General features: G+C 49.0%; 1 long non-coding RNA gene across 2 annotated transcripts in view; it reads left to right on the top strand.

Moving 5' to 3' along the window:
- LOC122199479 overlaps nt 1-12,405 on the top strand; it is a 203,624-nt gene that overhangs the window by 95,640 nt on the left and 95,579 nt on the right. For both annotated transcript variants that reach the window (XR_006193532.1, XR_006193531.1), the window contains exon 2: nt 2,250-2,418. This is a non-coding gene — a long non-coding RNA (uncharacterized LOC122199479). The remainder of the gene's footprint in view (nt 1-2,249; nt 2,419-12,405) is intronic.

Consider the following 12,405-nt stretch of genomic DNA (forward strand, 5'->3'; position numbering starts at 1 on the left):
ATTAATAATAATAATGGCATCCGATATGAAAAAACTGCCCACTCTGTGTCAGCTGATGTTCTAAGCCAGCCTCCCAAAATTTTATGAGGAAGGACTACCATTAGATCCATTTGTCACCCCCATTTTACAGCTGAGGAAAGGGGGACTCGGGGAGAGTACGTGACTTGCCCAAGGCAACTGACCTGATAAATGGTGGAGCCTGGATTCAGACCCATCTCCCAAGTACCCTGGGAGTACTTTCCACAGCACCCTGCCTCTCCTGCTGCATGGCTTCTGTTTGTCATGCCATTGAGGCTGACAGCTACACTTCAGCATTTCAGAGTCAGGGCTTTAGAATTGACCCTCTCTCAGCAGCCACTAAGTGGACCTTGTCTTTTCCTCCCGCTCTTAAGTGAATTCTGGACACGGTCACCTTTACTCTCCATTTGCAGACTGGCTTCTCTAGTTCTGGACACAACCTCACAGCTATTTCACGTCTAGACCAAGTGCCTTTTTCAAGTCAAACAGACCTGGATTCAAGTCCTGGCTTTGCCACTTTCTGCGTGACCTGGGCAAGTTTCTTCATCTTCCTAAGCTTTGGTTTCTCTAAAATGGAAATAACGATAGCATCCACCTCATAGGGTGTGGTGAGGATTGAGAGGTAAAATATTTGTGAAAGAATTGGCCTGGAGGTTGCATTTTGCAGGGAAAGCACCTGAGTTCCAGAGGAAGGAGCAACTTGGCAAGGTTCTGAGGCTTCTCAGAGGAGGGGCCGGAATCCAGGCCAGGGTCACTTACCTCACCTCACCTTCTGCACCATCTGTGCTCTGCAGTGGGTTTGATGGCAAAATGCCACACAGAAAGCCACTCAGACCACTGGAGAATCTCAGTTTGCTTTTTGGTTCCCATCCCTTTACGTATCGTTGACATTGGAAGGGCCCAGGTGAAGTCCAGTAAGGCAGCTGAGCTAGAAAAGGTGACTTCTCTAGAGTGGCCTGGCCCAGAGGGCTCTCACCTATCATTCGGTTTAACTGTGAACTTTTCTTTTTTTTTTAATATATTTTTTAATGTTTATTTATTTTTGAGAGAGACAGGAAGAGAGAGAGCGAGCGAGAGAGCACGAGTGGAGGAGGGGCAGAGAGAGAGGGAGACACAGAATCCGAAACAGGCCCCAGGCTCCGAGCTGTCAGCACAGAGTCCAATACGGGGCTAGAACCCACCAGCCGTGAGATGGTGAGATCATGACCTGAGCCGAAGTGGGACACTTAACTGACTGAGCCACCCAGGCGTCCCCTAACTGTGACCTTTTCTGAGAGGTCTCCCCTGACCAAGCTTTGGAAGCTCACTGTTCATATCCTCGTATAGTCCTCTGTTTTATTTTCGATTTACAGCTTTCTTATTTATATTTTTATGCTTCATGCCATTCTGCATGTAAGTTTGTGTTTTATTTATTTAATGTCTTTTTTAATTAAACTTTTGATTTTGAAATAACTCACATGCTGCTGTAAGAAGTAATACAGGGAGATCTTGTTTATCCTTCATCCAGTTTCCCCCAATGGTCAAACCTTGTAAGATTATGGTGTAATATCACAACCAAGATACTGACATTGTGTTTCTTTTTTTTAAAAAAAAAAAGTTCCTTCCAGGGGTGCCTGGGTGGCTCAGTTGGTTAAGCGTCCGACTTCGGCTCAGGTCATGATCTCGTGGTTCGTGGGTTCGAGCCCAACGTCAGGCTCTGTGCTGGCAGCTCAGAGCCCGGAGCCTGCTTTCGATTCTGTGTCTCCCCCTCTCTCTGCCCCTCCCCTGCTTGTGCTCTCTCTCTGTCTCTCAAAAAATGAATAAATGTTAAAAAAATTTTTTTTATAAAAAAAAAAGTTCCTTCCACTAGAAATTTAGGCCATTAAACCAGTGACGTTGTCTTGTTCAGCACAATATTCTCAACATCTAGAACAGCACCTGACATACAGAGGGGTATTGTTAAATGTTTGCTAAATATATGAATAAAAAAATACAACGCAAGAGCCTGTGTCATTTTCCATCTGTTCCCTCTCTCTACCCAGTCTTTTAGTGTCTCTGTGATACCCGGACAGCCTTACTATGGAAAAGTCACAAGTTTATCCAAGCTCTGCGTACTGAGTCTCTGAGTCTCGTTAAGATCAGTTAGCCTTCAAAGTGGGGTGAAGATTTTGCGGGGGGTAGTAAGTATGCATAGTTTGAAGGGACTCAATTTCCAGATACTTACTCAATTTGTTCTTCTGCTCTTTTCCAAGACTGATCTGCCCAAGAAGGAGACCTACCCAGAAGGGTTCACAGAGGCTCTTCTCCTACTTGACAAAAAATAGACCCCTCTCATCCCAAACCTTAACAGGATGTTTTGCCCTTGGATTTCAAGCCACCTGCGGTGTCAAACAAAGGGATAAGTTGAAATGCTAGTTTGGAGTAAGTCATCTTTAATGATTAACTATGGTACCTTAAACACACAGAGCTTTCTGTCTTTTCCTGAATTGTACATATTCCTGATATAGGCAAAGCATAGCACTGGAAATACAGTCTTTGAGCTTGCGTTGAGATGTTTTGAATCCAGAATACACAAAGAAGTATGGCTTGGTGATATTGATCTTCTCAAGGTGCTTGGATGTTTTTCAGGACGACCATTTTTTTTCAGGCTGTATTGGTAAAAATCCATGGACAAAATTGATATGTGATCTCTTTCCTATTTGATATGCTTTCTTCCATTAAGGTGGTTCAACCTTATTTTTTAAATCACGTCATGAGATACTTATTCCAATTATACCTCCTTCTAATTTTGTTCCATCTTATAAAATGTATACTATTTGCTACTTCCTATTAACCCAAAGTACACTTATGTATATGCATAATGACAACTTTGAGCTGATCAGTTTAACGATGCACAAATGTTTTTTCAACATTCTTGGTGGGGGTGTGATTGGAGCAAAAAGATTGAAAGCCACTGACACAACACAGCCATTTGGGAAGCCCATTATCAGCTGCCATTTTGATTCAAGATTTAATGTCGTTGGCATTTGGAAGCTTTTTTATTGCATCCCAAATTTGATGCAATTAGTCTACTCCCTGAAAAGTTATCAAGAAGCAGCCAGGCTACAAATGCTCAGGGTTGAATAGTTCCCTTGAAAGAGGCCTCACTGTGCTGAGCTGATAATCAAACGAATGGCTACATTGAGATAGGTCGCCAAGGGGGACCCACCGCACCCCCATCCCTTATCCAAGCCTGGGCTCTGTTTCTCGCCCGATAGGAACGCATAATCCCATCAGCGCCAATGGGAGTTATGTGCCTGCGGTACTGGAGACAATAGGCCGTCTGAGAGGGACAATTGTTCCCAGCAACTGAGGGGGTAAACACAATTGGCTGTTCCCAGCCACCATCCAGGAAGGGCCCGGCTGAGCCCCCAAAGCCCTTTCTTTGTTAGGCTGCAGAGCTGGAGGATGGCGGACGAGGACGTGGCCTCCCTTCTCCTTCAGTGACTGCCATCCCCACCTCCAGTGGCGACCTATCTCTGGGGCATCTCCCTAGCTTGCAGCCAAGACTAGTTGTAGGAGGCCTTCCCACCTTCTCTCCTCCTTGCTTCTCACTCTTTCTAAAGACAAACCCGAAGAGCCTTTTCTAGTTCATTCTTCACAACGAAATCATGATCGTATCAATAATAAGAATTGCAACCATTTATCGAGCACTTATTATTAGCCCAGACACTAAGCATTTTATATACATTGACTCATTTAGCTTCAAATGCTTTTGGCAGGGTAAATATCATTGTTCCCATTAAACAAGGCAAAACAGAGCCCTGCATCTGGTAAACTCTAGAACCCCTTCTCAAACTCCCAGGGTTATTCAGTGTCCAAATGCCACGCCCCAAGTTCTGCAACTGTTTCCTTGGAGATACTCTGAGACAAAGTTTCAGAAATGCTGTGCAATATACCTGCCCACTCCCTCCCAGTCCCTCTCTTGGAGATTCCCAATGCACTTTAGTTTATTCAAAGGTCTGGACGTCCTGCAAGAAGGCACCTTGTGAACTTGCTTAACTCAGTATACCCCAAGTTTTTATCCTTTTTCGCACAGCCCAGATCACACTTAGTTAAGGTCAAGGCCACATTGTGTTGATGCGGGGAGAGGGGCTAGAAGGAGTTCTAAATGTGTCCAGCTCTTGCACTCACAGCCCCTCCGCCAGCCGTGGCAGAGCTACTGACTGCTGCTTTGGCTTTGGGTGGCCGACGAGGGAATCACAGCCACGTCCTCTTACACTGCTCTGGCGGCAGCTCAGAGCTCCACCTTCCAGCGTCGACTATGCCACCTTTTGATACTAACCATGTGACCTGCTTTCCCATAATAGGGGAAAAAGACAAACTGTTCCAGAATACAGGGAAGGAGAGATAGAGTGCTGTTTTGAGACTCTCCTGCCCTGAGTTGGAGCTGAAATACACCAGGGCAAGAGTTTTAATATACATGAAAGCTTTGGGTCCTGGTCCACCTCTGGACTGGAAGCCCACGGCAGGGTCCCCATGTGATTTTGGCTGTCCCTGGGGCTCTCTGCAGCAGCAGGCTGAGGCCAGGGCTCCTCCACTGTGCCCCCGGGGCTCCTCCTCTACACTGGGATGTTCTCACAGCTGAGGCCCCTCATCTCTTTGTCCCACTGGAGGGAAGGGACAGAGCCTCAGGCGTCAGGCAGAGCACGAGGTCCAGGCTGATGTGGGACATGCCCAAATGACATGTCATAGGGATTTGTGGGCCTCACCGGAGCCATTTCCTCCAGGGGGTCATTTTATTTAGTTCCAATTGGACCCTGTGATTGGTCTCAGCCCTGGGCCACCTGGTGTCCTGGCTCCATATGGCAACGGCTAGGAAGATGCCATTTTTCAATTGAAATATGCTTCTGCCCTACTGCGGATCAGTCTGTAATTGCCTTTGGCTGAAAGGGGGGCTTTGATTTTTAAAACTAAGCCGGGAAGTCATTTCTTCACTTCTGATTTGTTGAGCTGATGGGTCAGTGTCTTCTCTATTAATTCAAAGTGAGGGTCACAGCATGGGAGTGACAGGCAGGGTTTTAGAGGTCAGCAAGGGCCACCGTTGACCTCGTACGGGAATCCCTTCCACCTACCCTTGACAGATGGCCTTTCATCTTTGGCTGAGCGCCACCACAGACGGGGAGCTCACTCCCTCACTGTGCAGACCTGCCTGCTGCCGGCCACCCCTCAGTTCTTTGACCCCACTTGGAGCTAGGAACGTGTGCCCTTCAAGGAATGCTCACTATCTGCCAGACTATGCCAGGCATTTCCTGTGCAGGTCTTCTTTCGTCCTCGTAATAACTCTCTAAGGTAGGTACTCTTATTATCCTCACTTTGAAGAATGAGCAAAACAAGTCACAGAGGGTTCAGGAAGCTGTTCAGGGTCTCACAGGCAGTAAGTGATGGAGCTGGTGTTTTCCGGAAGGCTCATTCCTGAGCTTGTAAGCCCGTGGCTTTCAGTCTTGGAGAAGAAGAGCTCATGTTGGTTGAATATTTACTAGAAACCGGGCTGTGTTCTGAGGTGTCCCCTATATGCTGTCGCGTTTCATCGTAACAAGCTGTGAGGCAGTTCTTAGTGTGCCCGTGTTAGAAACGAGGACCGGAGTGTCCGGAGACCGTGATTCAGCCCAGGTCACCAGCAGAGCCACACTTGTCAAAAGCTGCCATTCTGGAAACTGAGACTCTGGAAATTCAGGAGTTTGTCTGAGGTTTGAGCTAGAAGTCTGAGCAGAACTCAGGAGGTGGCCCGACTCGACCACGAGCTCTTCCTTGGCTTCCTGCTCACCTCCAACACGGCGCCTTCCCTCTCCTGTCACCTGGGTCCTGGAAGACAAGACAGGGCCCTCTGAGGAGAGGCTAACCCACCTCCCTGTCTCCCCCAATAGCTTTAACATGCTTTCCATGTAGCTGGTTAAGTGTGGGTCTAATTGCCCAAGTGTGAGGACCACCCAACTAGAGACAGCTCATGGTCTCTTCCAAGTTTGGAGTTCTAAGAATCCCTCCATCTCTCCTTGGTCATCTTCAGAAGAGGGTCATGTAAAGCAATGTAAATTTGGAAGTCAGAAAGACGTGGGTTCCAATCTCCTCTGTGTGACTAAAAGCAGATTGAGCAACCTCCCAGAGGTGCGGTTTCCTTGTCTACAGGATGGAGATAAAAATGACTGCCTCGCACGGTAGTCAGTCTGCCTGTTTTGGAAGAGGGGCTGCCTCCTAGAAGTACTTTCTTCTTCTTTTTTTTTAATGTTTATTTATTTTTGAGAGAGAGAGAGAGAGAGACAGAGTGCGAGCAGGGCAGGGGCAGAGAGAGGGGAAGACATAGAATCCAAAGTGGGCTCCAGGCTCCGAGCTGTCAGCACAGAGCCCAATGTGGGGCTCGAACTCACGAGCTGTGAGATCTTGACCTGAGCCGAAGTCGGATGCTCAACCGACTGAGCCACCCAGGTGCCCCCCCTCCTGGAAATGCTTTCTAAAGGTATCTCTGAAGTTCCAGGAAACATAGCTTGAGCTGTTGATAACCTGCGTTGCCCACTAATATAGCAGCAACCACTGCTGTGGCTGAGGAGCCATCCCTGTGTTTTCTGTGTTTGCTTGCACACTCTCATGTCTGTTTGTGCTTCCTTTGTCCCCACAACAAACCCCACCTAATCCCATTGACCCAGTCTCTCCAACTTGACTCCTCCTTTAAGAAAGGTTCAGCCCGTTGTAGGAGTTAAACTCCACAGGCTCTGGAGTCAGGCGTTTTGCCGCTGTGGGCTGTGGGCTGTGTGATCTCACACAAGTTAGGCAATCTAGCTGAGCAGACCTCCCTGAGCTAGAGTCGTTCAAGGTTAAAGACGTGTTCCTCGTCGCCATCAAACATCATTTCTCTTCCTATTCCTTGCCCTCTGCGCTCTCCCTTTGGCCACCTCTGAGGCCGACCTCCCAGCAGTATCACCTCCTCTCCCTCTTGTGTTTCCAGGCTCATGCTCTTGGTTTGAGCTGAAGGATAATCTATCAAGTGTTATGATGGACACAAGTGTACTTTATAGCCTTATAAAAAGGAGCATGCCAATGTAAACCACTTCTTTTTGTCCTTCCAGGCCACATCTTGTGAATTAAATACATTACTATAGCAATATGATTTGCACTGTATGCATGCATATTTCTTGAGTATCATGTAGGTATGTAGTGATTATACTATGCCTGGTGCATAGTAAGTGCTTGATAGATGTTTGGTTGCTGAATAAATGATTGAATGAATGAATGGATTACTTCAAGGTAGCGGGACATGGGCAGAGCTGGCTGCCATCTAAACCGAGTGACTTAAGGGGTGTGAGAAGGAGATAGACTTTGGTTTCAGACCCTCTAACTCTTGAGTTCTTTCTGCTGTGAGTTTCCAGTATGAGCAGGATGGGATCCGTGCTATAAGCCAGCCACAGATTTCAGGGGTGACAGTGTAGATGGAGGTCACCATAAAGGCCAGTTCAGATCTGTCATCCCCAGCACTCACTGGTTCCAGGGCCCTGCTTAGGCAGAGTTGGAAACCCAACGTTTTGAGCAGCCATCAAGGCTTGAGCTGGGTTCTGCCTCCCGGGAGTCTCTGTTCCACACTTGGGAAATTGAAGTCAGGCAGGAGTTGGGCGGGCCGTGTTTCACTGGGGGCACTTGTCTGTGCTGATGGCTGGAGTTGGGGAGCGAATCCACTCTTCAGAAGAAATGGGTTTTCCTGTGCAGCCTCTTCCCAGTTCCTCACCCCCTGGCTGCTTACCTGGCCACCCCATCCTCCCGGAAACAGTGAGAAGAAAGCATGGGAAGCCAGAGTGGGCGACTGAGTCCAGCAGAATGAGCCCTGGCTCTGGAGCCAGGCAGAGGTAGAAGGAGCCTGGCTCCACCCACTAGCTGTAAGACCACAGGCAAATCTTCCAGCCTCTCCCTCAGCCTAAATCCTTGCAAATGACTTAAAGCAAAGGGATGGGAACGGGAATCATAACACCTGCCTCATCGAAAGGCTCCACATGTGTAGAGCACCTAGCACGTGCCTAGACTATGGTCAACATTAGATTCTCCACCTCTCCATCCTGCTTTCAGCACAGGAGGCAGTGAAGCCAGTTTGGAGGAGAGAAGTCACCGAGATTTGACCCTTTCCTCCCACCGAAGCTGCTCTGGGCCCTGTGGTTCTCATCCATCATTTGTTTTCTCGTCCGCCTCCTGTATGCCCCAGCCCTCCTTGCCAACGTGGGCATTTATGATTAGGAGCTCCCAGAGGGCCAAGTTGCTGGCCAGCCCTAACTGGCAACCGTTGTAAGGTTTCCTAGGGTGGGCAGACGTGCATCTCAACACTGCCTCCAGCTTGGTTTGCACATGGCAGCCCATGGAGTTATTGGCTACATATGTGCTTGGTCTTCATCCCTTTCCCTTGGAGACTCTTGTTTCGTTTCATTTTTTTTTTTTAACGTTTATTTATTGAGAGACAGACACAGAACATGAGCAGGGGAGGGGCAGAGAAAGGGGGACACACAGAATCCAAAGCGGGCTCCAGGCTCTGAGCTGTCAGCACAGAGCCTGACATGGGGCTTGAACTCATGGACCATGAGATCATGGCCTGAACCGAAGCCGGTCGCCTAACTGACTGAGCCACTCAGGTGCCCCTGTTTGGTTTAAAGACTGACGGTTGTGTTGGGTGTGGCCTCCAGGGATAGAGCTCCTTCCTACAGGACATCTGGCCCACCATGAGGATGGTCAAAAGACGAAGGTCCTGGGGGGTCGTCACCTTTGTCATGGCGCTCCTGCCTGGAGACCTCACTCCTGCCTGGAGGCTGGCATTGAATAACTAGGAGTCAGCTTCTTGTCCATTTAACTTAGGATGAATAGGCCACAGTGCATTTTTTTTTTCCTTGAGGGTACTAACCATTTGGGGAAATCACCTAATAGTTGTAACCTTTGTTTAAGCAGAGGAACTCTTTTGTTGTTTGTCCTCAAATAAAATTGTACCTGAGCTGTGACTGAAGGCAGAACAGCTCTCAGTGGGTCAGGCTTCTCTCCCTGCTGAGAAAGTTTCCAACAGGTGCTGCCAGAGAATGCTAGAATTCCACGGAACTGTTTTATTTATTTATTTTAATGTTTATTTATTATTGACAGAGACACACACACACACACACAGAGAGAGAGAGAGAGAGAGAGAGAGAGAGAGAGAGAGAGAGAAGGAGTGGGGGAGGGGCAGAGAGAGAGGAGACACAGAATCCGAAGCAGGCTCCAGGCTCCGAGCTGTCGGCACAGAGCCCGATGTGGGGCTCGAACTCATGGACCATGAGATCATGGCCTGAACCGAAGTCGGACGCTCAACCGACTGAGCCACCCAGGTGCCCCAGTGGAGCTCTGTTTTAAAACCAAGGGAAGTCCTTCTCCAGAAAACCACACCAAACTGTGTTCAAGCAGGCATGGAAGTAAATAGATGTGTTCTTGCAAAGAAATCTCCTCCCCATTTGGTCTTAATTTGGAGCCTCTAACAAGGCCCGACGGATTTCTGAAGAGCGGATGACAGGGGAGCCTGAGTCCCTAGCTGAGAGACTTCCTCTGCTTTCAAGCCTGGCTGTTTCATAACTGACGCCATACTGAGGGCGGGACTGACTGATGGACTGACCGGTGGGGGTCCGGCTGCCGTGACTAATGCAGGCGCTGTGGTGGCCCGTGCTGGGGGCCCAGGGTGTGGGGTCTGGGTGGCAAAGGCTGAGCCGCTGGGGGCAGGTAGGAGAACAGCCTGGCAGCTGGGTAGTGGAGCCGGCTGGACTGCCTCAGCTCAGAATCCCAGGCTCTCCAAAGCCACCTGCAGGGTGGGCTGACTTGGAGGAGGGGTGGGGGGAGGAGGGGGGAAGCACTGAAGGAGGGGCTGGTTCCCGTGGTAACCACCCTCTGTTGTCCAAACTCCAGCGTTAATCACCCTGGGCTATTTGGAGGTGTTTTCTATTATTTAGTTTGCCTTGGGGAACGTAGAAAAGATTTTATTTCCCAGGTTTTGAGCTAGTGCTCGCGCGCTCTCTCTCTCTTTCTTTAAAGTTCCTCCAAAGTAAATGTAACCATTTTAGACTCTTTTTTTCCTCCATTTTTCTCCTTGAGATGGGAAGACCCATGCCTAACACATGTCATTTTCTAACCGCCAGATGCAAACATCTCCCCATCTATACAAGGAGCCTCTGGGTACCCTCTAGCCAACACCACTTCTGACTCATTTTTAGATCAGGATCTGGGAAATCCATTGAGATTTAGGCCATAGTTAATACCTGGATTCAGGAAGCCCGGTTTAGCCTTCGTACCTTCCTTCTGAATGGCAGGTAGAGAATCAGGGGTGGGTGCACAGAGACCGTGTCACGTGTGCTGCCAGGGGTGGGGGGCGGGGAGCAGATATTGACAGAGGGGGGTGGGCCTCCCAGCCCTGCATGTGGGGTTTAGTGATGCAACTTTAACTCCGGAGGCCAACTCTCAGGTTGGAGTGCAGTTGTTAACTGAGGTAGCGGAGCCTGCGAAGCTCTCTGTGGAGCCCAGTGGAGCGCCTGCTTTCTGGCCCGGCAGATGGAGGGCCCCAAAGAGGCTGCAGACACTTGAGCCCCGCTCGCCCACCCCCAAATGTAATGCCAGATAAAAGCAATACTTCACCACGAAACACACAACTGGGACGTGAAAATAGCTTCCTTCTGCTTTTCCTGACTGCAGACTTGGGATAAGTGGTTGAAGCTGGTTTCCCCGCCTTTTTCCTTCTCCCACCACTGCCCCCCTTGGTGGAGGTGACTGTGTTCTTGCTCTGCAGGCCGGACGGTCAGGCATTGACAAGAGGCTGCTGGCTTCTGGCCGCAGTTCCTGTCTTCTCTCCCTCTTCTGTGGCTTTCTAGGTTTTGTCTTCCCTTCCCTTGGGGCCCTTTATACGAAGGATAAGCTGGTGGCTGAGAGGCTGGGGGAAGACCCTGCCCCGCACTTCTCCTTTTCTCCAAGACCTGCCCATCCTTGCTTCTGGATTAGTCACAATAGCGATAATGATGATGATGATAATAACAGCAAAGGGCGTGAGAACGCACTTTCACTAGAGGATTGGGCTGGCTTTCTGAGATGTTTCTGGGCTTCGATTCCTTGCTAATTAAAACACAGCAAGTGCAGAGTGGAGAGTAAAATTTCAATTTCTGCAACTTGGTGGGTCTTTAAGAAATGGTTGAGATTCGGGCAGCCTCACTCTGGCTGCATTGATCTTCCCTGAGTATCTCTGTTCACAGGGTGAGGTTAGTTAGCCATGATGTCTGTTACTTGACAATTTCATGGCTGTCTATAATGAGCATCTCCAAAGAGCAGTCCGCCATGAACAAAAAGGAAAGAAATTTAAGGAAAGGGCATGACAATAAAGTGAAATCCTGAAACTGCAAACACGAGCAGTCAAAGGGAAGTCAGATGAAGGGGGACTTTGGTTACAGCCTTTGGCTCCCACCCGCAAACATCCCTGCAGCACGTACTGGGTGCCAGGTGTAATTCTGAGCGACGTGGCATCCCAGGCCCCAGGAGGTGGGACCCATTCTGGTCTCCATCTTGCAGATGCAGTAATGGAGGTACAGAGATATCAAGTCATTTGCCCAAGGCCACACCGATAGTGGAAGAGTGGGGATTCATGGACCCATATTGTCGAGGCCACACTTTGCCTTTGTAACAAAAGAGGGTGCCCTTTGCCAATTACCTGCCAACCATGAGTAACAGAATATTTAAAAACATTCTGGAGTGTTTAAACATGTGTAAGCTCCTCAAAGATGAGATAATTTGTGGTAAGTAGGGGTGACTGATTCTCTCCACACCTTCCTTCTTGCCTGACCTGGGGTAACAGACAAGAGAGATGAGACTATCCTTTCGAATTACTGATTCCCCAACCCTTCCCCAAGAAGGGTTCAGAGGTCATCTGGGCCCCAAAGTAGGTGAACGTCTCAGCTTTGGGGACACAAAGTCATTCTTCTCTTTGTGACTATGACAGGATATTAAGAGGGACATTTCTTACTGTCTTGGAGTTTTGTCTGAGGCTCCTGAGCTGATGGCAGGTGTCCACACTTTGTAAAGCAGGAACTGAGCCGTCCTCTCTGGACTGGCTAAGAGGTGACTAACATCACTCCTGAGGTTCCTACTTCCAGGGTGAAAAAAGGCAGCCTGAGGTGGGTGATAAGGGAGATCCCCTGGAACCATTCAGAGAGACTGAGGCTGCCTTCAGGAAGGGAGACTGGCATCTTATCCCAGCCATATGCCTGCCAGTCCTTGTGGAAACCCATAGGCATCCTCTCTCCGCCTTGTGCTGTCTCTTGGGATTGAAGGACAAGGGTCCCCAAGAGCTTGCGGGTTCCCCTGACAAAAAGAGATGCCCTTGACTCCAGAGCAAGGAAGACAGGCACC

The sequence above is a fragment of the Panthera leo genome, chromosome D1 (genome assembly GCF_018350215.1).
Source record: "Panthera leo isolate Ple1 chromosome D1, P.leo_Ple1_pat1.1, whole genome shotgun sequence".
Lineage (NCBI taxonomy): Eukaryota > Metazoa > Chordata > Mammalia > Carnivora > Felidae > Panthera > Panthera leo.